Source organism: Protopterus annectens, chromosome 10.part0 (assembly GCF_019279795.1).
Source record: "Protopterus annectens isolate FY-2018-M chromosome 10.part0, PAN1.0, whole genome shotgun sequence".
Lineage (NCBI taxonomy): Eukaryota > Metazoa > Chordata > Ceratodontiformes > Protopteridae > Protopterus > Protopterus annectens.
The window spans coordinates 1,573,363,058-1,573,387,712 of record NC_056744.1 but is presented as its reverse complement, the minus strand read 5'-3'; the positions used below and the strand labels follow the sequence as shown (position 1 = coordinate 1,573,387,712).

The 24,655-nt window shown below is 42.1% G+C and overlaps 4 non-coding genes across 4 annotated transcripts; all 4 read right to left on the bottom strand.

Moving 5' to 3' along the window:
• Nucleotides 1–5,387: 5,387 nt before the first annotated feature.
• LOC122814575 lies at nt 5,388–5,551 on the bottom strand. The gene has a single exon (XR_006366820.1). It is a non-coding gene; the product is annotated as a U1 spliceosomal RNA (small nuclear RNA).
• A 716-nt stretch (nt 5,552–6,267) lies between these two features.
• LOC122814555 lies at nt 6,268–6,432 on the bottom strand. Its single transcript, XR_006366806.1, has one exon. It is a non-coding gene; the product is annotated as a U1 spliceosomal RNA (small nuclear RNA).
• A 367-nt stretch (nt 6,433–6,799) lies between these two features.
• LOC122814556 lies at nt 6,800–6,964 on the bottom strand. The gene has a single exon (XR_006366807.1). It is a non-coding gene; the product is annotated as a U1 spliceosomal RNA (small nuclear RNA).
• A 461-nt stretch (nt 6,965–7,425) lies between these two features.
• LOC122814559 lies at nt 7,426–7,590 on the bottom strand. The gene has a single exon (XR_006366810.1). It is a non-coding gene; the product is annotated as a U1 spliceosomal RNA (small nuclear RNA).
• Between the last annotated feature and the right edge of the window lie 17,065 nt (nt 7,591–24,655).

Here is a 24,655-nt window from a genome sequence, read left to right as displayed (position 1 = left end):
TGTCACACTATACAGCTTAATGGCAGATGAGTGAATTCAATAAACATTCCTTATTGTATGTCATGCTGCCAGACCATCAGAAACTGTGAATGGTCCTCTGTTACAATACTTTCCATTGTGCTGCTGCTGTTGAATTGTCGTTATGTTACTGTTCCCTGTAATTCAATGTGAGAATGCCCAGTATTGGTTATATTATGTTAGTATATGCATTTACACCGATTTTTCATAAATGTTTGCATGTTTTGAGCAGAGAAATTCACAAAATATTTGTATTTTTTTATGAAAAGTTTTTGTAATGCATTTAGATTGTGTATTTCTAAGATATTTTTGTACAAGGAATTTTGTATCAATTGCTGGATAAAATGAGAAGATTTTTCTTTTGTTCAATTCTTTAAGCGAGTAGAATTAATTTAATGATATAATTATACAATATGTTAATTGGATAATTCTTCTTCTTCTGGCTGCTCCCGTTAGGGGTCGCCACAGCAGATCAACTGTCTCCATTTCTTCTTGTCCTCTGCATCTTGCTCTGTCACACCAACCACCTGCATGTCCTCTCTCACCACATCCATAAACCTTATCTTAGGTCTTCCTCTTTTCCTGTTACCTGGCAGCTTCATCCTTAGCATCTTTTTCCCAATATACTCTGCATCCCTCCTCAGCACATGTCCAAACCAACGTAATCTTGCCTCTCTGGCTTTGTCTCCAAACCTTCCAAGCTGGGCTGACCCTGTGATATACTTATTCCTAATCCTGTCTATCCTTGTCACATCCAGTGCAAATCTTAACATATTCAACTCTGCCACGTCATGCTCTGACTCCTGCCTTTTTGTCAATGCCACTGTCTCCAAACCATACAACACAGCTGGTCTCACTACCCTCTTGTAGACCTTCCCTTTCACTCTTACTGGTACTCGTCTGTCACAAATCACTCCTGACACTCTTCTCCACCCACTCCATCCTGCCTGTACTCTCTTCTTCACCTCTCTTCTACACTCACCATTACCCTGAACTGTTGATCCCAAGTACTTAAACTCATCCACCTTCACCATCTCTACTCCCTGCATCCTCACCATTCCTCTATCCTCCCTCTCATTCACACACATATATTCTGTCTTAGCCCTGCTGACCTTCATTCCTCTTCTCTCTAGAGCACATCTCCACCTCTCCAGAGTCTCCTCCACCTGTTCCCTACTCTCACTACAGATCACAATGTCATCTGCAAACATCATAGTCCACGGGGACTCCTGTCTGATCTCGTCTATCAACCTGTCCATCACCATTGCAAATAAGAAAGGGCTCAGAGCTAATCCTTGATGTAATCCCACCTCCACCTTAAACGCATCCGTCACTCCCACCACAGACCTCACTACTGTCACACTACCCTCGTACATATCCTGTACCACTCTTACATACTTCTCTGATACTCCAGACTTCCTCATACAATACCACAACTCCTCTCTAGGCACCCTGTCATATGCTTTCTCTAAATCCACAAAGACACAATGCAACTCCTTCTGACCTTCTCTGTACTTCTCCATCAACACTTTCAGAGCAAACATCGCATCTGTAGTGCTCTTTCCTGGCATGAAACCATACTGTTGATCACTAATCATCACCTCCCTTTTTAACCTAGCTTCCACTACTCTTTCCCATAACTTCATGCTGTGACTGATCAGTTTAATCCCTCTGTAGTTACTACAGATCTGCACATCACCCTTATTCTTTAAAATCGGTACCAAAACACTTTTTCTCCATTCCTCAGGCATCCCTCTCACTTTCCAAGATTTCATTAAACAATCTAGTTAAAAACTCCACTTCCATTTCAGCTAAACACCTCCATGCTTCCACAGGTATGTCATCTGGACCAACAGCCTTTCCGTTCTTCATCCTCTTCATAGCTATCCTTACTTCCTCCTTGCTAATCCACTGCACTTTATGATTCACTATCCCCACATCATCCAACCTTCTCTCCCTCTCATTCTCTTCATTCATCATCCCCTCAAAGTACTCTTTCCATCTCCTCAACACACTCTCCTCACTTGTGAGTAAGTTTCCCTCATTATCCTTTATCACCTTTACCTGCTGCACATCTTTACTAGCTCGGTCCCTCTGTCTAGCCAATCGGTACAGGTCCTTTTCTCCCTCCTTAGTGTCCAACCTTTTATACAACTCTTCATATGCCTTATCCTTAGCCTTTGCCACCTCTCTTTGCCATGCACCTCATCTTCTTATACTCTTGTCTACTTTCTTCATCTTTTTGACAATCCCATTTCTTCTTCGCTAACCTCTTTCTCTGTATACTCTCCTGTACTTCTTCATTCCACCACCAGGTCTCCTTGTCCTCCTTCCTCTTTCCAGATGTCACACCAAGCACCTTTCTAGCCATCTCTCTTACTTGCTCTGCTGTAGTTACCCAGCTATTTGGTAACTTTTCACTGTCACCCAGTGTCTGTCTTAACTCTTCCCTGAACATCACCTCACAATTACCCTTTTTCAATTTCCACCATTTGATTTAATTGGATAATTTAGAGTCTTATTTATTATGGTATCCCAGATGATGAATTTATTCCTTGGAAGGCTTGTGTAAGCCGAGGTACCAGAATCATCAGTAAAGTGTGGATATCTACACCAGTGTCTCCGTTGTTTTTTTGTTTTTTTCAACTTGTTTTTGGATTGTTTTTGCACAATGTCCAGTATTGCAATGTCAGACGTTTGCAAATCAGCAATGGCAAAACCACACTTGTGACATGTCATCCGCTCTGTCATGTAATTTGTCACTTATGTATGTTGTTTGTTATTAGATTACCATCTAGCATTTACGTAACTATACACTTGCTTTGTGTATTACATGCTTGCAGATGATAAACCCCTTTCCTGTTTGGTGTCACTCATTTCTTTGCAAAAACATATCCATTTCCGATTTACCTGACATTACAACTTTAATGTCCTTTTGTTCTTGTGTGTACATGCTGAGGTTCAGAATACAGTAGTGGTATTAGCTTGCATACAGAAATTCCTTGTATATACATCTCATATAACATAACTGCATTCTGTGCATTCATCCCATAAAATATCCTCTGTCATTGCTAACTCTTATCTCAAGTCTGTATTTAATTAGCATGTATATCACATTTTCGCTACCTACACTGCTGTTTTATGCTTCTATCACATCCTTTATTAGAATGCTTGTTTTTATTTATGAGCATAACTGTGGGACTGTCATTGACATTAATTATCATTGCATCAATGTTGCAGAATTTATGTCAGAATTCCTTCTTACACATTTTCATCCCATTTGCCTGCGGCATATGAGTACATTTTAAACATTTCCTCTTCAGCATTAATTATTAACTATAACAGAATTTAGTGTGCCAGCTCCTGCATTTCACTTCCCCTTGTTCTGTATTCTATCTTTGTACTTGCCCTTAATATGTCGGGGCTACAGCACATGCTTGTACTTGAGTACTGCCTATACGTGAGCCGTTTTGTTTACATTCTGTGCTCATGCTTGCAAGCACCTTTCCATGGCCACAAACACTATTGCTAGCCACAAAAAAGTGCTTGAAAACATGTAGGTGCAATAAGCAGCATGCATATTCAGTTAGATATGGTGGTGATGCTGCGGTAGCGTTGTCGCCTCACAGTAAGACGTTGTCCTGTTCGATTCTCAGCTAAAGCGTCTTCTGTGTGGAGACATGCGTGAATGGGCGTACCTTCGTTGAAGGCTGTGTGTCAGGGCTGGCAACTCGGCACGTAAAAATCTACTGCCAATCATTAGCGGACCGGAGCTCCACTGTGGCAACCGCTAACCGGGAAAAGCCAAAAGACACAACTGCTACTCGTTGCACTAACCTGCTTACATTGTGTAGGAGTAATGCCGTGTGTACACGATTGTTAATGAATCCCAGGGCATGTTTTTTCAGCAAATATTGTATTAATGCAGTGCTGTATATGGTAAAAAGATTATAAGTAACTGTGCAAGCTTCTTATATCTGTTATAAAATCTATGACCAAACCACTTTAATATGTCTGTTATCAATAATCACATCTTATTTAATTGCCACACAACTGTTTGATCCAAAGCATCTAAACCTCTGAAAAGGTAGCAGTCTAAGTATTCCTAAGGTTACAAAACACAACAAAAAAAATTTGCAAGTGAACATGCTCCTCTCCACCACCCCTAATATGGGTGCAACCCCCAGCACATTCCCAAATGATATATATACACAAACTCTGAGATGAAAGATAAGGAAAGTGAGGACAAACCAGTCCTCCCCTTCTTCTTTTTGTCATGTCTAACTACCATGCCAGAATCCTGGTGATCCTTCCAGTTTGATGCTTTGAGTGTAATTAACTGGCAAGAGACAAACAGTAGGGTTCCTCACATTAATGTGTAAAAAACCTGAATGTTACAGATTGTACTGTTGTTTCACCTTCAGTTTTGCATCATCCACCTAGAAGTTTTTGCCACCCTTACTCTGTGTGAGTTAGCCATGTCTGTGTTACAATGTATAAACAGACCATGAAAGCATTGCATAATAATTTAACTGTCCACCACTTACTTTCTGTTGAAGAAACTTCTGATGTGCCATGTACCTTCCAGTAAGTAGAAGCTGAACAGCAATATATACTACTAAACCCCAGAGAAAAATCCCACCTCTTTGGTAGCCCAACCACCACCATCATGACAAAGAAATTTTACTAAGTTATTGGACCTGGTCACTAGTTACTACCATACGAATAAACTGGAAGTCCAACACCCAAAGTGGTGACCGAAAATATAATTTATTGTAACATAACATAAAATATGAGTGCTTTCGTCTTGGTGACCAAGACTTCATCAGATGGACACAATCCACAATACTTAATCCTTATATATATTGTGCAATTAAGAACAATCAAAGTTTTAAAGACATACTATCGCTAAAAATACTTCCATCACAAGCACTAACCTCTTTTTGTTATATGTTGTATATTTTATACACAATCACATAAACTGTTATTTTATATATCTGATTAACCATAAATTTGATAAAAAAAAACATCTGACCATGTTCATGTGAAAGTCAAAGAAAAAAGTAAAAAATATGTATATATAAAAAAGGTGTCATGTACAAAGGAGTGCAACAGCAAGGGAAGAAAAGGTAAGGTATGGAAAGGAAAGATGAAAGGAAGAAGTGTGATTCCAGAGGGAAAGACAGAAAAGAAGTGCATTTGGAGAAAAATGCAAGTGTTGTAAATAAGAGTAATACAAAAGTAAATGTTTGGCTGTTTCTGAGTTAGGAGCTTGTGGAGTTATATAGACAACATTGGTTAGAAATACAGGCTTGTGAGCTAGGAATGGTAAAACAAAAGAAACAGATCTGTTTGTTTATCTTAAGTTTAGGAGACTGAGTGAATGCAGTCCCCAATACCATAAATTATGCGTTTGAGTTCCCCACATTTGGAGAAATGACAGGTGTCAACTCAAAATGAAAAGTGCAATGGAAGAGACTCATCCTGGGGAAACCACCTTACTACCATGATATTCCCCCTGTCAGGTAAGTCGGACTTTGGTTACTGAGAACCTGGCAATGGTATATGAGGTTAGTGATAAACCTGTGTTTGAGAAAGAAAAAGAAAGGAAAGGAAAAGGCCTGTTTTGAGAGAGAGAAAAACATTAAGGAAATGAAGTGTGTCGAGAGAAAGAAAGACAAAAAAAAGTGCATTTGGAGAAAAAGGTTAAGTGTTGTAAATAAGAATTCAAAAGTAACTGATTGGCTGTTTCTGAGTTAGGAGCTTGTGCAATTGTACGTATAATGTTTAGCAATACAGGCTTCTGAGACAGGCATGCTAGAACAAAACAAAACAGGTTTGTTTTTTTACATTAAGTTTAGGGGAATTAAAAGAAAGGAAAGGAAGAAGTGTGTTTTGAGAGAGAAAGTTCAACAGAGAAGTATGGAAAGGAAGGGAAGAAATGTGTTCCAAGGGAGAATGTCAGAGATAAAGACAGAAAGTAAAGGAATAAATGTGGGTTGAGAGAGAAAGTCTGAGTGGGAAAGATGGACTGGAAATGAAGAAGAGCGTTTCAACAGAGAAAGACAGAAAAAACATGAATTTGGAGAAAAAGGAAAATTGTGAAAATAAGATTAATACAAGAGTAAGTGGTTTCCTGCTTAGTTAGGAGCTTGGGGAATTGTATGTATAGTGTGTTAGAAACACAGGCTTGTGAGCTAGGCTTTCTAGAATAAAATAAATGGATCTGTTTGTTCCTTAATTTAAGTTTAGGGGACTAAGCAAATGCAGCCCCCCACTACCATAAATTTTGCAGTTGAGTTCCCACATTTGGGGAAATCGCAAGAGTCAACTCAACCGAAATGTGCAGTAGAAGAGCCTCATCCTGGGGAATCCATCTTCTTGATCATGGTATTCCCCCTGCCAGGTAACTATGAACTTTGGTTACTGAGAACCTGACAATGGTATATAAGGTTAGTGACAAACTTTGGTTTTAGAATGGAAAGGAAGAAGCCCTGTTTCGAGAGAGAAAGACGGAGAGGAAAGAAGAAGAATATTTCAAAAGAGAAAGTTCGAGAGAGAGATGGAAAGAAAAAGAGGAATATTATTTTGAGAGACAAAGACAGAAAAGAAGTGCATTTGGAAAAAAGATAAGTGTTGTAAATAAGAATAAAACAAGTTTGGCTGTTTGAGAGTTAGGAGCTTGGGGAATTGTGTATGTAACATTAATTAGAGATCCAGGTTTATGAGCTAGGCATGCTAAAACAAAAGTAGCAGATCAGTTTGTTTGTTAGCTTAAATTTAGGGGACTGTGTGAACACAGTCCTCCACTACCATAAATTATGCATCTGAGTTCCCCCATTTGGGGAAATCACAGGGGTCAATCCAACTGAAAAGTGCAATGCAGGAGCCTCATCAGAAGAAAACAACCTTCTTGATCATGGTATTTCCCCTGCCAGGTAAGTATGACTTTGGTTACTGAGAACCTGGCAATGGTGTATGTGGTTAGTGACAAACCTGGGCTTGAGAAAGGAAAGGAAAGGTAATGTAAAACAGGAAAGGAAAGGTAATGTAAAAAAGGAAAGGAAGAAGTCCATTTTGAGAGGTGAAAGATGGAAAGGAAAGGAAGAAAAGGGTTTCCAGAAATAAAATTTGAGAGAGAATGACAAAGTAAAGGAAGAAGCATGTTTCAAGAGAGAAAGTTTGAGTGAGAAAAAACGGAAAGGAAAGGTAGGAACGTGTTTTGAGAGAGAAAGACAGAAAAGAACAAGGTAAGTGTTGTAAATACAAGTAATACAAGAGTAAATCATTTGCTGTTATTGAGTTAGGAACTTGGGGAATTCTATGTATAACATCGGTTGGAAATACAGGCTTGTGAGCTAGGCATGCTAGAACAAAAGAAACCAGTCTGGTTCTTAGCTTACATTCTGTGGACTGAGTGAACGTAGTTCCCCAATATCTTAAATTATACAGCTGAGTTTCCCACATTTGAGGAAATCACAGGAGTCTACTCAAATAAAAAGTGCAATGGAGGAGCCTCAGCCTGGGGACACCACCTTCTTGATCGTGGTATTCCAACTGCCAGGTAAGTATGAATTAGGTTACTCAGAAGCTAGCAATGGTGCATGCTGTTAATGACAACCCCAGGTTTGAGAAAGGAAAGGAAATAAACTATTTCAAGGGGAGAAGGACAGAAGTGAAAGTAAGAAGCGTGTTTCGAAAGAGAAAGATAGAAGGGAAAAGGAGGAAGAGTGTTGCGAGACAGAAAGACATAAAAGAAGTCCATTAAGAAAAAAAGGTAAGTTTTGTAAATAACCCCCCCCCCCCCCCAAGAAGCTTTGTAGTAACCAACAAAATAAAACTTCAGGCACTGTGGAGGTACCAATGAAATAAAATCAGTCACTGGAACACCCATGCTTAAACAGTGAAGACTTTAATCCACATGCATATAAAAGCATGAGAATATATACATAAATGGTTAACTGGGTCACCGCATTTTCATCTTATCTTTAATATTTCATCAGATACAAAAAATACAACTCCTATCCTGACAGTTATATATTCTACCAAATTACCACTTTATTAGGAAATTACAACAATTATCACCAATTAATTTTCTAGCAACTACCTAGGTAGATAAAAAGACCTAAACAAAAATCTCATTCATTCTCTATGCAAAAATTAAAAAAAACTTTTGAAAAAGTTAAAAAGCATACCTAAATGAATACATCTTTGTTAAATGTGCATTAAGCAAAATACCACAGTTGGAGGATGAAAAACACATCTAAAAAATCTATAAAAAAGAGTGTGCATAAAATGCTATGGAAAATGTGAAAAAATGCAAAACCTTAGGTAACAAAATTCATGTTTTCTTGACAGTTGCCAACAATGTTTTTCATTATGTTGCAATTCCAATCTATCTAAAACACTTTCATTAAATTATACAGCGAAGTAGATACTGAATAATCTGATGCTAAAAACATGATCATTCATTATAAATGCATATACAAATAAAACTGACCTATACTACCATCTAGTGGTCAACTGCAAATGTAAACTCTTTCATCAGACTATAAAATCATAAAAAGAGTATACAAAAGACACTAATTTCACTATAAATATACCTGTACAACTGTCCTACTCTACCATCTAGTAATTAAGTAAAAATGTACCTAATAAAATTTTATAAATGTATATTTATAAAACATAAAAAATATATTTTTAACAACATCCATAAAAAATCATCTAAAAGGAACAGTATTACACTAATACAGAAGAAGTAGAAATACAATGGTTTCCAGCAACAAGACTAACCTCAACAAATGTAGCAATTTGCATGCATTAAACTTAAGTATGTGTACAATAGTTTAAAAACATAATTACAACCCAGCTGCTCTAAGGTTTAAAACTGGGGCCAGAGAGACATTTGAATTCAAACCTGGTGGTCTACTGGCCTCCAATACCAGTTGCCAATAATCTCTCTGTATTCAATTTCAGTCTCCAAGGGATGCCCTGGGTTCCTGTGGAATCTCTTCCAAAACAAAAAAAAAAAAGAGTAAGCAGCCTGTCTACAATTTAACATAGGTCTACACAAGGGATTTACTTTATACCTTGTTCTAATAACATTGAGGTGTTCATATACCCTTTTATTGTATTTGTTAGTTATGTTTATTCCTCTACTTGTATGTGTTGTTTCATAATAGTAAACAGGTGTATATTGCAGGCAGAGATAGGTTAATACAAGCTAAGACTTTTGTTAATTGCAATAGCAAAGGGACGATTTACCTGGCTCTTTGCAAGAAATGCTTTTTATGTAAGAAAGACTGACCGCATGCTCAAAAAGTGGGTATATGAACACCTCTATGACATTAGAACAAGGCATAAAGTAAATGCCTTGTATAGGCATATGTTAAGTTGTGAACAGGCTGCTTTTTCAGAAACAAAAATAAATTATCTTTTTCAGAAGCAAAACTAAATGATCTTGTGTGGCAGAATTTCACAGCACAGTTCACTGAAGTCTACAGAGTTACACTGTTTCTTTAATTAAGTGCTTATATTTTTCCATCAGTTTTGTTGCTCTGTTTTTTAAACGTGTTTCTGAGTAGTATCCTACTTTGCGTCTGGTAGCAGAAAGCTATGTGCTATTTGGTATTCACATTTTGTGCTAATTAGCTGTCCTGATTTTTGGCGGGATGTACCTAGTATTCAAGGGCCTTTGTTCCTATTTTCAGTGTCTGCAGGTGGAAAGGTATGCCTGAGGGTACTCCTGCAGGTCACTGTGTTTGTGGGAACACTGCTCATGACAGCAAGGGATGCTAGTAATGCATGACCGAAGATCATTGGCAGCAGGTAATACACATCAACAAGAAGCTCAGCAGCACTGCACACACTGAGAGTAGCAGCACGGCAGCACTGCACACATTGACAGTAGCAGTACAGCAGCACTGCACACATTCAGAGTAGCAGTATAGCAGCACTGCACACACTGAGAATAGCAATACGGCAGCACTGCACACATTGAGAATTTCAGCATGGCAGCACTGCACACACAAAGTAGCAGCACTGTACACACAGAGTAGCAATACAGCAGCAATGCACACACAGAGTAGCAATACAGCAGCAATGCACACACAGAGTAGCAACATGACAGCAATGCACACACAGAGTAGCAGCACTGCACACATAGAGAGTAATAGCATTTCAGCACTGAACACATTGAGAGTAGCAGCACAGCAGTACTGCACACAGTGTCCACTAGTCTAGCCAAAACAGACATGCACTGAACAACAGGGAGCACTAGTATGGCCACCACACATGGTAGCATTGTGCTAACATACAGTACATTGTCCACCTAAGATAACAGCACACTGCTCAGTAGCAGTAACGTGGCCACGACCAAAGAAAATATCAGTCCATCATGAAAAGCCCATAGCATAAAACATTTAAAGTAGTAACCATTTTGAAATGAATATTAAGGAAACATAATGACATGCCTGTCGAAAGTCATGGTGAAGTTCATCAGACACTAAGAGCTGTTCCTAAAATTACAGTTCACCCCTACACTATTTCTGCCAGGGACTGATAAAGATATGAAGTTCTTGGTTACAGTGGATCACCCAAGCTAACTGAAATGCTCTTAAGAAGAAAAAAAAGGCAGCAGTAGAGTCCCCATCCCTTAAATGTACTAATTTTGCTTTAGGTTGCAAAACTCTTGTTACAACGTTAGCATTTCTGCACTTACTGAAGAATACAGCACTGCTATGGATGCAAATGAATCAGTGAACAGTAATTCTCAACTTCTTTGCTCAAGAGTTCTGATCAAAGGCAAAACTAATAGAGGAGGAGAAGACAAGGGTCCAAAATCAAGGGCCTGTTTTTTTTAATTATCACTGTAATTTACTTAAAAGGTTAACAGAACAGCAAATTCTGCATTGACTTGCATTTTCCGAACTATTGAAAGTATGATTCTCTAATGTATGACATTACTGACTCCTGTAATCCTATGTAATTTACCTGAAAATCAAACATTTTATCAGGGGCAAGGCAAAACTATAAGGCAAAATTAAGAACATTCTGCAAAATTTGGGACAGGTAACAGGTATGAATGAATAACTGGTTATCAATGCGCTCCATGTTGGGCACAGCTGGTAGCCCCTCCTAGAATATATATATTTTTTTATCTCTGCCTTCCAAGTCAGACATAGCTGGTAGCCTCTCCTAGCCATTAAGAATGCTGGCATTTACTTTCTTGTTACAGCATGCTGTGGAGGTTAAAATAGGTTAACACAATTCACCTCATGTATTTTATTGTTGTTGCATTCAAATATATGTAGATGTGGCAGACAGCACTACTTTGCATTTTATTCTATATAACTGATGGGGTGCAATTTCTTCCTACCAGAAGTATATAAACGATAAACGAATTAATAAATACCAAAATATCTATAAACTGTTGGGAGGGGTAGTAAAGGCAACTGACACTAGCAGAGTCATCCAGGTCAAGGGTGCATAATACTGATAATGATAACTGTAAACTGATAATTGTGCTAACAATCCAAATAATAGAAGACCCCTAGCTGCAATTTAATAGCCAAGCAAACTGGACACAGATTGTGCACAGGCCTATTGCTCATCTTCACAGGTTATACTAACACATACTGTTCTGGTTTGCCCCTAGAAGAATAGGCTCCCAAGTTACTAAAAAGCTGTAAAGCTTCCATTTCAAAAATTGAATCATTTCCATTGGACTTACCAGCTTTCAGGCAACCTACCCCTTATGAAATGAAAACATGCAAAATAATGTGGTACGCTACATATGTAACAAAAAAACCCCAAGAAACATGCATTTAATATATATCACAAATGGAGAATGTACATTACAAAGGGAATGTGTACGTTAAAACAGTCTTTTTTTCAAACAACTCATTCACTTTCATATGAAGATATCATTAAAGGGAAAATACTTGTAATGAGGGCACACACAGACACGCGCACACATCTTACAATACAATAAATACAGAGGCACACAAGATACTACAGTAAGAAGAATAATAAATACTACAAGTCTGTTCTGTACATATAAAAAAACTTGTGTGATTCATATATGGTTAACATCCACAGTACATTCTGAGTAAAACAAAGCAGACAACAAAAAGTAGTTCCAAAAAGACACTCCCCGGGATTCATGAAGCTTGCGCCAGGCGCAAGCGTAGCGTAGGTGGAATAACGCCAAATATGGCCGTCGAGAGATTCAGGTATGATCCAATACCACGTGCACTACTGGCGTAAGCAAGAACTGCGCAGCCCTCGGCATAGGTATGCTAATCACCCCATGTGCAGTGTCACACCATGCAAATGAAGGCAGATAGTGATTCATGAAGTGGTGCAGGTGTACCGTAAGCCCACGGAAATGTAAACCAAAAAACACGGTTTACATTTTCCCAAACAGAACATCGGAGCTTTGGAAGCGGACCAGACTCATGTATTACAAAGTTAACATATGCCAATGGCTAAATACACAGCCAATGGCATAAGAAAAGATGCACAACACCTAAAAAACAACATTTAATGTCATGTCCACAGTAACGCACAGTACAACCGCAGGGCATGTGTGCGCAAACTGGAACATAAAGAAAATATATAAAAATGTCATAAAATCGCAATGTAATACAAATCAGGTTTACACCATAATACACAATGGTAGGCATGGAACACCACAACCAAGGTGCAAGGGTTGCTAAGGGCCTGCAACAGTGTTCGGTGCTGTAACTATGAATTAGTAGTCAATGCCATGCAAATGCGGCAGATAATACTGAATCGCAAATGTCCCGCCAGATGAAGGTTGAACCATACGGCGCAGCGCTATAATACCAAGGAGTGGCTCAGAGGAGATACATGACATCAGCAGAGGGGTGTGCCACCATAGCAGCAAGCACACTGGAGCAATGCAAACTGGCCTGGTTGTTGCTAAACAAAGCTGCAGGACAGGGGTGGGGAGGAAGGTATAGAATCATTTAGATGAGAGCACACATGGTGCCCAAAAGCGCATGTGTACGGGGATGAAAACGTGCCCGAAACCCAGTAAGCAGATGCATGCGGTGCGAACAATAGCACAAACAGGAAGGTCAGGGGAAGAAAAGAAGGAAATGCTGAAGTAGGGTAATTGGCGTACTAATGAGCAATCAACACCAATCAACACACGGCGGCCAATCGACAGCAGCTGTCAAGTCTGCTCGCAGAAACCTGCAAAACATGATAGGGGAGGCATCGGAATGCAAAGAAAGGAGGGGAGGCATTGGATTGCAAAGATAGGAAATCTGTCATAGCAGAGCAAAGCAAACCGACAGTAGACTGGCAATAGCACACATTACGCAAGATACACCAGGTCTAGGAAAGTACAAATGAAAGCAGGCTGCTGGATGCATGCCAGAAAATGGAAGGTGGAACGTGCAGAAATGTAAAGGGAAGGTCAAGAGGTAATCCATGGCAGCCAAGTGTAATTCAACACCAAAGGCACCACAATAGTAGTTCCGGTAGTAAAACACATAAGATACCCTGTAGCTACGATCGTACATACACACCCTATGACATCATCGGTGTTCACAGCACAATAGTATAAAGTGTGAAAGCACCCTACACACACCTGTGAATTCCCAAACACTGCACCATAGGTGTAAACACATGGGGAACTTTTAAAATGTACATGTTGGGAGCTGCCATAGCTGTGATTCATCAGCATGTGTTAGAGACTGACGGTGTTGTGGAGGATGATGCCGACAACCACCACAGGCCCCGGAGGAGGAGAAGAGTGTTCAGACCAAGGGTAACCTACCAGGGGCTACATGATCTGGAGATAGTGGAGCATTACAGGCTGGACAGGGACATCTTACAGCAAATAGTGAAGCTGTGCTGGCCACGCCTGAGAACCAGAAATAACAGAGGGGAACCCATCCCAGTGGACACGAAGGTACGTGTAAGCATGCAAATACTAGCCACAGGTACCTTTCAAAGGCCAACTGGAGATATAATGGGGATCTCACAGACATCAGCATCCAGGGTACTACACCAGTTCCTGGATGCCATGCTAACACATGCCAATGAGCATATATACTTCCCCCGAACTCAGGAGGAGTTGGCCAGCAATATGCATCACTTCCACCGTGTGGCACACTACCTGGAGGTACTGGGTGCGATAGACTGCACGCACATACAAATCAATTCACCACCCGGTGAGCAAGGTAGGAGCTACATAAACCGCAAGGGATTCCACTCCATCAACTGCCAGGTCGTGTGCAATGCCCAGGGCATTATCATGGATGTGCGTGCTGGCAGCCTTGGAAGCTACCATGACTCCCATATCTGGCATGCCTCACAGCTGTATCAGGTATTTGTCAGGGGGGACATCCCACGTGGCCACCTTGTGGGGGATGCTGGCTATGCACTGGAGCTGTGGATGATGACTCCCATCAGAAATGCACACACACCCATGCAAGAACGCCATAATGAGGCACACGCACAAACGAGAATCATCATAGAGCGTGTGTTTGGGATGCTGAAATCACGGTTCTGGTGCTTGGACACATCTGGTGGAGCCTTGCAGTACTCTCCAGGCACATGTGCCCACATTGTCATAGTATGTGCCATACTACATAATATGATCCTGTGGAAACAGCTGCAGCAGGGACAAAATGGTGAAGGCCCTCATAGCCCACCGCAATTGCCAAGGCCATTACAGGCACAGAGGGATTCAAACCACGAACACACTGTGCCAGCCCCAGTAGGCAAATGGAGGCATGCCCAATATGCCTACGCCTTGGCAAAGAGGGAACGTATAGCACATACTCTGACAGTGTAGACCCCTACGGACTGACACACCTCTCCACCTGCACACACAGTAAAATGGATGGCACACAAGCACGACCACCTATAAATTGTAATGTATAGGTGGCCCACTGTGTGAATCCCACATAGGCAGCCCTCAAACACTGTACACACAACAGCTATAGGAACAGGGAATGTCAACACCTGAACAGTACATGTGCCTATCACCATAAGGTGGTGCTGTGTGTATAGGTTCCCAGGTACAATGGTAGGTTCACGGCCGACTGTCAGAGGCCATACACCAAATGGGGCAAACAGTGTCCGCTGTTGCCACAACATCGAGTAACCAACTGTCGCATAGAGGAGCAGAGGCAATCGTGGGAGCACATGTGTGTAAGCACTGTTCTGCACACACTCAGCACAGAGTCCCTGCTGCGTTAATGAGGGGCTGCACATAATATAATCATGGATGTTGTGTCAAGGCATGTGGTGTACCCATGACAGGTATCTGTCACCCCAGCATGCTCCACCCACGGTCATTTGAAGGTGTAGCACAGTATCGTGTGTGGCTCACTGAGATATACATACCCAATGCCGGAGCACATCCAGTAAACATCACATGGACATACCATTAACTGGACTCATCAATATGTAAACTAACTGAGTTACCCATGTGAGTGCAGTATGGAGTAACAGCCGTGGTATACTCCACGTACAAAATGACATAACACGTGTACAAATCCCAGATGGCCATATGTTAAATGCAGTGACAGTCGTGCATGTTCCCGATCCCACGTCCTGCAAGGGATGTAACGTAATCCTGAAGGCATGAGTAATGCATGTTGGATGCAGGTCAACAGATCATGTTTAGCACACGTTACCGGGAATATGCATTGCCCACTGGTGGTACGTGACGTTTAAATATGACTATATGGATATGCACGAAACAGGGATAAGCTACACTGAATATCGCGCAGATCACGGTCAGTGATGTCCAGAACAGGTGAAACCAGCATTATTCACCCCTGTACTAATAGCGCCTGCTCTGAAGGGTAAAACGACCACTGCCAGTTGTAGAACACACAATCATGTATAGAATCACCTAACACTATTGCTAGGCAAGATGTACCTATGGTAGGGTTGCCACCTCTTCAAATGACCAATGTGGGACATACGTCAGATGTCTGCAGGCCGACACATACACCCAGCTAGTACAAAATGCAGAACTGCACTGTTTTGTCTAGATAAAAGCTCATTCTTGTAATGTTTATTTACTTATTCTGTTTCTAGAACATATAGGTGGTTCAGATACAGAATAACTGTTTTATGCAACTATTACATAAACTATAGGAAATAAGTATGTTCTAAAATCCCAGGACATTTGCCATGTTCACACATATTTTGCAGGACACAACTGCCCAAAGAGGGATTGTCCCTTGCAGAGTGGGACAGCTGGTAACCCTAACCTATGGCAGGTGTGTAATGTGACAGGTACAGACACAAACGTGCGGAGTCCAGGAAACAGTATACACCAACAAGTACACAATGAAAGGTGTAGCTTGCCTGTCACTTTCCCCGTATATATATATATATATATATATATATATATATATATATATATATATATATATATATATATATATATATATATATATGTATATATATATATATATATATATATATATATATATATATATATATATATATATATGTGTACACATATATACATATATATAATACAGACAGAAAGGGCGACAGAGTGATATATGTTGATATATACGGAGTCAGCGATATCTGCAAATATATATAGATAGGTCAACGACATTCATAACACCTCGAAGGTGCAAATAAATAGGATACCGCCAACTAAGGAATGTGTAACATACCGACATGCGTAACCACGAGGCTGAAAGACTGAAAGAACACAGTACCGGAACAGTACAACCACAAGTAATAGTATGATGATATGAAGGGACATTTAGTTACCGCTGCCGGTGCTGCGGCCCACATAGGTACTGTGTTCAACTGTGTTTGTGAGCGCCGTAGTCTGTGTATGTGTGTGTTGAGGGTGCCGTGTGCATCTCCGTGTGACTGTAATGTGTGTGTGTGTCTGCATCATGTGTCTGTTAGTGCCAACTCGGAGGTAGATCATTATGGTAGGTGTGGGTATAGCTAGCCGTAGGCATACGGTTACCACCTGTCCCACATTAGGAGGGACAGCCCCTCCCTGGGCAGGTGTGTCCTGACATAAAACATTACAAAGGGCAAATGTCCGGGATTGTAGGACATTAATATGTCCCATATATAATGTAATAGTTGCATTAAATAGTTATGCCTGTATGTAAGAAACGTAAATGTTACATGCAATATGATAAGTAGCCAAAGTCCCACAATAGGTATGTATTGAGGATAAAAGTATGTGCTAACCTGTGTACTGACCGTGGCTATGTGTTGGCCTGTAAACACCGCTGTGCGTCCTGCAAAGTGTCCAACAATGGCCATATGAAAAGGTGGCAACCCATGGCAAAGAGGTTCTGTTACCAACACAACCGCAATGACTGCAAATATCTGGGACAGAAATACACGGGATAGCTGTCAGTTAGACATATCCCTTTACATATCGCTGCAATTCCGGAGGTATGGACGTATCAGCCTCACCTGCATACTATATAGAAACCAATTAACAACGGCCCAATGTACAATCCCATAACATAAGTCTACTAACTGATAGCTCTATAATTAGGGATGGAGCCCACACACATATATATGGAATATGTAGAAATGCAAGCCCCACAAACCTGTATATGCTATGTACACCCACCGACATCCCCCACACTAGAAACTATAGCAATACAGACTGCAATAACAGCACAAACATCCAGTTAGTCAATTACATCTGCAGAACCATCAACATACCTTGTGAGAGATACAATTAAAGGCGCCATGCAAAATTGCAGCCGTTATATAATGGAACAAATGGCGATGTTACAGGTTTTGTTTGCAATAGTCCGCTATCAGACGTTGGGATGACAGGGACATCCACATGTTGAACCACATACTCTAGATGTCACACACAATCCACGGGGGACATGAATCCAAAGTATAATTGTCTCTATGCATAGCAGTTGCAATTACACATAACAAAACACAATACAGGCCATCTCCCCGAAGGTAGGGCAAATGGGCAAGGCCCAAGTGGAGAATTAAATTATACCCCACTGTTGGCAAGTAATTGGTGAATGGAGTAGCTGCACAGCTGACATGCAAGTAATTAGTCACTCAGGAACACCAATTGGCGGGAGGAAACCACATGTTACAGGTATCTACGTATATAAGGATGACTTGCTAGACATTCAAATCGTATGCTCATACAAACTACCTGTTTAAGCAGTGTGAGAGAGATAGAGACGAAAGTCCGTAATGATAACAAGGTATGTAGAACACTCGGTATGTAAGTTTATGTATAGCATGTTTTTTATTAATTATTTACTGTATGTATAGCCTGGTTTGCATTAATTAAAAGTGTCCGCAATGCATAAAGTGGGAAAAGGTATTTATGTGGTGATGTCTTGCTGAGCATACTAACGCATGTAGAAACTGTGCGTACAGCAGTGGGCCACAAGGTACACATCACAGACAGCACAAGGGATGCTACATTAGGGCTTTAAACAGAACATTTCCATACAACCCCGCCATCAGTGGTAGGGTATGTCCAACAAGTACGTGCCATAGCAGGGGATAGTATATGTTGATATACTGTCACAGTAGGCATGTGTATGGGCATATAACGACAATGACATGTCTAAGGTGGTCCCACTGTGCAAGTATGCTTTGCATTATGGGATACTATGTGAAATATGTGTAATGTATATTATTGTAGGTAGATATGTCAGATATTCTACACAGCATAACAGGCATATCATGCATACCAAAGGTATTGTCTTTTGGCATGTACAATAACAGGATACATATGGCTTGTAGGCACAGGACATTGCAATAACATGATAGCTAATCTAAATGGAAGGACTACCAAGTAACCATGCACACAGGACATGTAATAGCTTCACAGGTTCATAGTGGGGTACTATGCAGTCTGGCAAGTCTATGTGTAAGCACAACTACAGTGTTCACACCAGTGGCACCTCTCTAAGGCAGTGTCCTGTGAACAGCAGAGCCATGTGTTACCTGCACCTCTGCACAGTACAGCCACTGCAGTGATCCCTGGCGTACATGTGTCTCCCAACCACCAAGGGAGGTATCACATGAACAGTGCTACTGAGTGTCCCTGCGTGATGTACATAGGACTCATGTTCCAAAGCAAGGTGAGTGACCGGTTTGGGAATGTAACCCTCAAGCACATCCCACTCATTGTTGTGTGTGTGCACATATCCATGAGCATGTTGCTCACAGTGGCTTTTGCTTATGTCGTGTATGTGGAGTATATCCATTAATATTGTTGTGGAGATGGGCCCTGTCTGTTCAGCAGAGGTCACCCCTGAGTATGTAGTATGCAAATGTGTACAGACGTGGTGTCCATAGTTCAGCAACATACTTTAACTGTTGGAGCTCAATAAACGTCATGGCATGTTAATGATGTGGTATGTAAAGCTGTAGCTGTTGTGTAAGGTACACCCTAAATGGGGTGGTGTACCCTTGAATGTGTGTAGATGTCTTGAGTTTAGAGGTACAATGGGTGCCTATGTACCAGCTACACACCCAGTACAGATAAGTGTGGCCACGTTGAAGGATATTCACGCCACAGTGGCAATACGTTAACCACAGGAGTGGGTGCGACATACGTGTGTACTACAAACATGTACAATGTGACATGTATGTAGCGGACTACCACCTATGTGATAGTCAGTGGGTGAATGGTGTAATGCAAAGGTGATGTTCATGCACCTTGTGTCATGCAGCTTGAGGCCATGATATTCATATCAGGTATCTGTCACAGTGACACCTGTATGGATGGAGATCAGTATCAGCTGGTGGATCAATCATGGTGCTTTGGATGCAGGGGTTTGTAAAGCTAGGCAGGGAAAGTCCCTCTGTGCTAGCCTGTACCTCAGGGAAGCATATACTGAACATGAGGGGCCCAATGACTGAGGACTGTGGTATGGCAAATGTAACTGAAATGCAGTAGACATTATGGTATGCTACCCTCATTGTGTGTGTCCTGTCCATGAGCCACATTGCATAATATCCTGAGACATAGGGTACGATGTGCAGGTGGATGTGTATGTTGTCAATACCAGAATGGAGAACGGTGCTGAAAGGCAATGAGAGGACAATGTAGGATGTGTGGACTCCCGTACCATCATCAACTACCCTAGTAACTGTATGAAAGGAGTCCACCAGGTGTAGGGGCCATGCTCTGGCCCTAACAAGTCCAACCCGGGTGGCATCAAAGTACCGTAGCCCAACAATGTCTCTGTGAATGACGTCCTTGATGATGTGCCCCATAGCCATGCAGAACAGTCTAGTCAGGTGTGTAGGACTATAGCCCCACGCATGCATTGTGGTGACACCTGTGTGGAGTGTGATAAATGTTGCTGTGTGCCATTCAGGGGCCACAATGTCTGATACAAGGCTATTACTGAATATGGTGGCCTAGTGGGAAGACATGTCGTCCAGAGGTTTGTGGACATCACAGCCTGGGACTTTGGAAGGTGACATGGGGCCAGTGTCCCAGGACATATAGAGTGCAGGTTAGTACTGTGTAGGTGTGACCGCAGGGACACCGCAATGTTCCTGCATGGATTGTGGCCCTGTAGTGAGTGAGAGGGTGTAATGTTAGCATTGAATCCATCCGCCAGCATGTTGCCAACATCACCTGGGTCTGTAATGTTTCTGAGTGACTGTTGTATGTGACAGCAGATGTGGGTGTTGCCAATGACTACTGACATACCACCATAATGCCTTGTGGTACACCCCGGAAAGTGTTGCAGTAATGTTTATGTAGCTAGTCTTGGGGTATGTTATGAGGGATCCCATGGCCCTACTGAGGCTGACCAGTGAGCTACCCCACCCATGGGATTCTACACCACTGTGCAACAGCCTCCACCTGTTGTTGTACATTATGTCCATGGAACATGACCACCAGAGTGGCGTCTGTTATCTGGTGTGTACCATCATGGCTCTGTGTGGAATAGCATGATCCATGCAGTCGTGTATGTGCTAATGAAGTGCACTGGGGTATGTTTCAGCATTTGTAAGTGCATTGTCCATCTGCACGGGTGACATGACGTTAACAACCGCTGTCATAAGACGTCTGTAGCAGGTGTCGTAGTACTCATGTACTGTGTATGCGGTGAAGGGTGTGGTGCCAGGATGTGGCTAACAAGGTTGATTAGCATATGTTTGGAATCCACCAATGAGGGGATAACCCCAGGTGTGGAACACCAGTCACATGTTGGTAGTGTTCATGTCAAGGTTAATGTTGGTCTCGGAGGTGGTGTGTATGGGTTGATCCAGCCGAGTGGAGGTTATGACTCATGGATGTGTCGGTGTATGAGTGGCTATCCCAGTTAAGTGTGTGGTAGTGTCAGTCACACATCAGTAGTAGCTGTCTGAGCCCTACTGTCCAGTACACCAACAAATGAGGTCTGGTAACCGTGGGGTATGTTGTTGAATCTGTAGCTTGTTACAATGTGTATAGCGGTTCCGGACACAGTTAGTTGCATGTGGAGCACCTCTGATGCATTGTGCTAAGTAACTAGCCAGGATGTGTGTACAACATACTTGGATATGGGAACACCCAGCTGTGGGTGTTCTGGTCCAGGTATGTGCCTGAAATGTATGGTCTGTCTATAACCTGTCATTGCAGGTGTGCTCTGCAGAGCCTAGAGGCAGGTCCCAGTCACTGCAGAGATATTGGAGTGGTGCATTATAAGGTGTGCCTTGCCTGCATGCGTCACAGAGGAAGATGCAAGCAATGTGTCACATGACCCAATGTCCTGCTTGCCAGTTCCCATTCTGCCGGTGACTGTTATTGGAAACTGTGCAAGACAGGCAGTATAGAAGCAGCAAGAGCCTTACATGTGATCTGTACTCACAGAGCTGACAGGTGCAGGTCATCTGTGCCAAAGCATTGTGTTTGACCAGGTCAGTCAAAGCGGACAGATACCAGATGCCTGTGGAATGACAGCAGAAGCATAGACAACTGTTGAAGTGACACAGTCAGTCATTGTACAGTGGTATTGGGTCCAGATGAATGCATAATGCTCCCCAAGGCTAGGCCCACACCTTCAGGGCTACAACACTGGTGAGCTATTGCATATCCCTGCACACGTAGTTTGTGAAGTGGCATCTCAGGGCAGTCACACTAACATGGAGAATGACAGTCACATCATACCTGGTGAGGTGTGGCATGGGTGTGTAGGTTATGTTGCAGAACCAGTTACCCGACAGCAAGATGTAAGCAACTATCACCTTGTGTAGCCTGCTGTGTGGAGCTGCAGTGTGACCGCCTACAGACTCACCTATGACTGGTGTGTTTGTGTATGTTATAACACCCTATTGGCTGTATGTGATGGGCACACATGAGTCTGTGGGCTATAAGTTGGTGATGTTGAGTTCCGTGATGGGGGCTGCCTCTGGTGCCTACACAGAGTATGGAGAGGTACTGCACAAGTTGTCCTCGTATGTGTGGCCTGTGGTGGAAATCATGTGAGACTATGTGATGAGTGGGGTGTGTTGTGAATGTTACACATCCCCACACGACTGTCAGGTGCAGCCAGGGTTGGTGACAGCATTACCCCCAGCAGGGCTGCATAAGTGCATCCCCCACAGGCTGTAGTGTCGTATGTTGGGAGGTGAGCATTGAATGTGTACATGAGACAATTGCTCTATTGTCACATGTATGACATATCCATCATATAGACAGGCAATAGCACTGGTACGTGACAGTCGGACATGCCTGTATATACAACCATGTCTCACAGGATATGTGCGTTACATGTGTACAACAGCTGTTGTACCATAAGCAAGCTGGAAATTTTAGGACAGCCAGTATACCTGTGGGAAATGGTGTGGAATGGGTGCTATATCAATCAGTAGCTCATGACATGCTCAAGTTCTGAACAAGTGCCTAGCATGACCATACAATACAGATAGGGTGTTGGATAATATCAACCCACAAGTGGTGATGACAGTCAGAATGGGTGGCACCTGCTGAGTATGGTGTGCATGTCCATGAACCATTATCACTGTAGATGTTAGCAGTACAGATGTACAAGACAGTACAGATGTTTGATTACAAATACCTTTGTATGTCACAGGAGTGTTCTACCAGTGCCTGTTGACAGACTCACAACTACAAAAGGTGCCAGAGTGACATGTGCATATCACACCAGTGCCAGCTACAGTAGAACAGGGTAATGTGTTGTACTCCACCCTCATTGTAGCCCATACCACACAGACAAATGTTAGGCATCTGTGTATGTAAGGATGTGAATGGCCATGACCTATGAGGAATAGCTGTGTCAGTGTTGTGAACAACATACAGAATGAGCTGTGTGGGTGAGGTGCTTGACATATGTGCACATTCTGATGGATGATATCAGCATTGTCACCGCTAGGTGAACATCCCTGTATCCATTAACTACCACCTAGGCTGTGGTCAACATTATGGACACTATGTAAGGGATGGTGCTGTGCAGTACACCTCCCTGCCTTGGTGACATCTCCAGGCCCCTTAGGTAGTCATACGAGGTACCCATGTCATGACAGGGTGCAATCCATGAGCATGGAGATCATTAGACAGGCATATACAGCACTGGGGTGACCAATATTGGATCACATATCATCTTTAAGGGGTAATGGCCATGCTTGGATGGGCGATACCAGCCTTCACAATCCTCACCTCCACTACGCAGCATGCTGTCTACCTTGCATAAAGACATTTGCTACACCATGATGATGGACATGCTACCTGTCCATATCCTGATCTGTAAGACATACGTCATGGACAGCCACCGTCCTAATACTTGGATCACCACATGCTGGACAGATCCCTGTGCCATACATGTGACATACTCCTGCCAAACCATGCAACCCTGTCCATCAAAGCTGCATGTCATCCCAGTCATACATGGTGTGATGGCCACATGTTAGATGTAGTATCAACTGTCCGGATCAGTAATGCGGCACTGATGCACCTTGCGGTGGCATACTGGCTGTCTGTTACAGCTGGGAAACCTTGCCCGTAAATGCTATGGTTGATAACCATCCCTGCGAATGATGTCTGACTAGCCATTGTCCCATGTCTATCACATGTGCAGCACAGGTGATCCATGGCAGGATGTTGAACAGCTGTACAGTGCTGTGTAGATGTATATGGCAAAACACATACATGTACAGGTGTCCATGTGTATGTGTGCATTGTCACTGCTCAAGTCCATTAAGGCTGTGTCTGTGTTGATATGTGATATATACACAGCATCAAGGTCAACAGTAGTACCGTGGACAGATACAGGCATGTGCAGATAGGTAAGAACACCAGTGCAGGCAAATAGACATGCCAACATCAAGACAGCATTCACATGGAGTATGAACACTGTAATGAGGTGACACACATATATTGTGATGATATTCAATACATAACGGGTATTACATGTGTGTGACAGAAACACGTCAGTTGTGTCAGTGTCATGATGATTTGCAAAGATTACTGTGCAGATGTACTACATGTCATAGAAATGTATGTGCAGCAGTATCTCTGTACATCTCTGAAACTGTGACCTGTCACCATCATTATGTCTTACAGATAATGCCTCGTACACACCTTCCAGCGTACAGCCGCCAGGAGGATGATGTCCTCATCCCGTACCTCCATGAG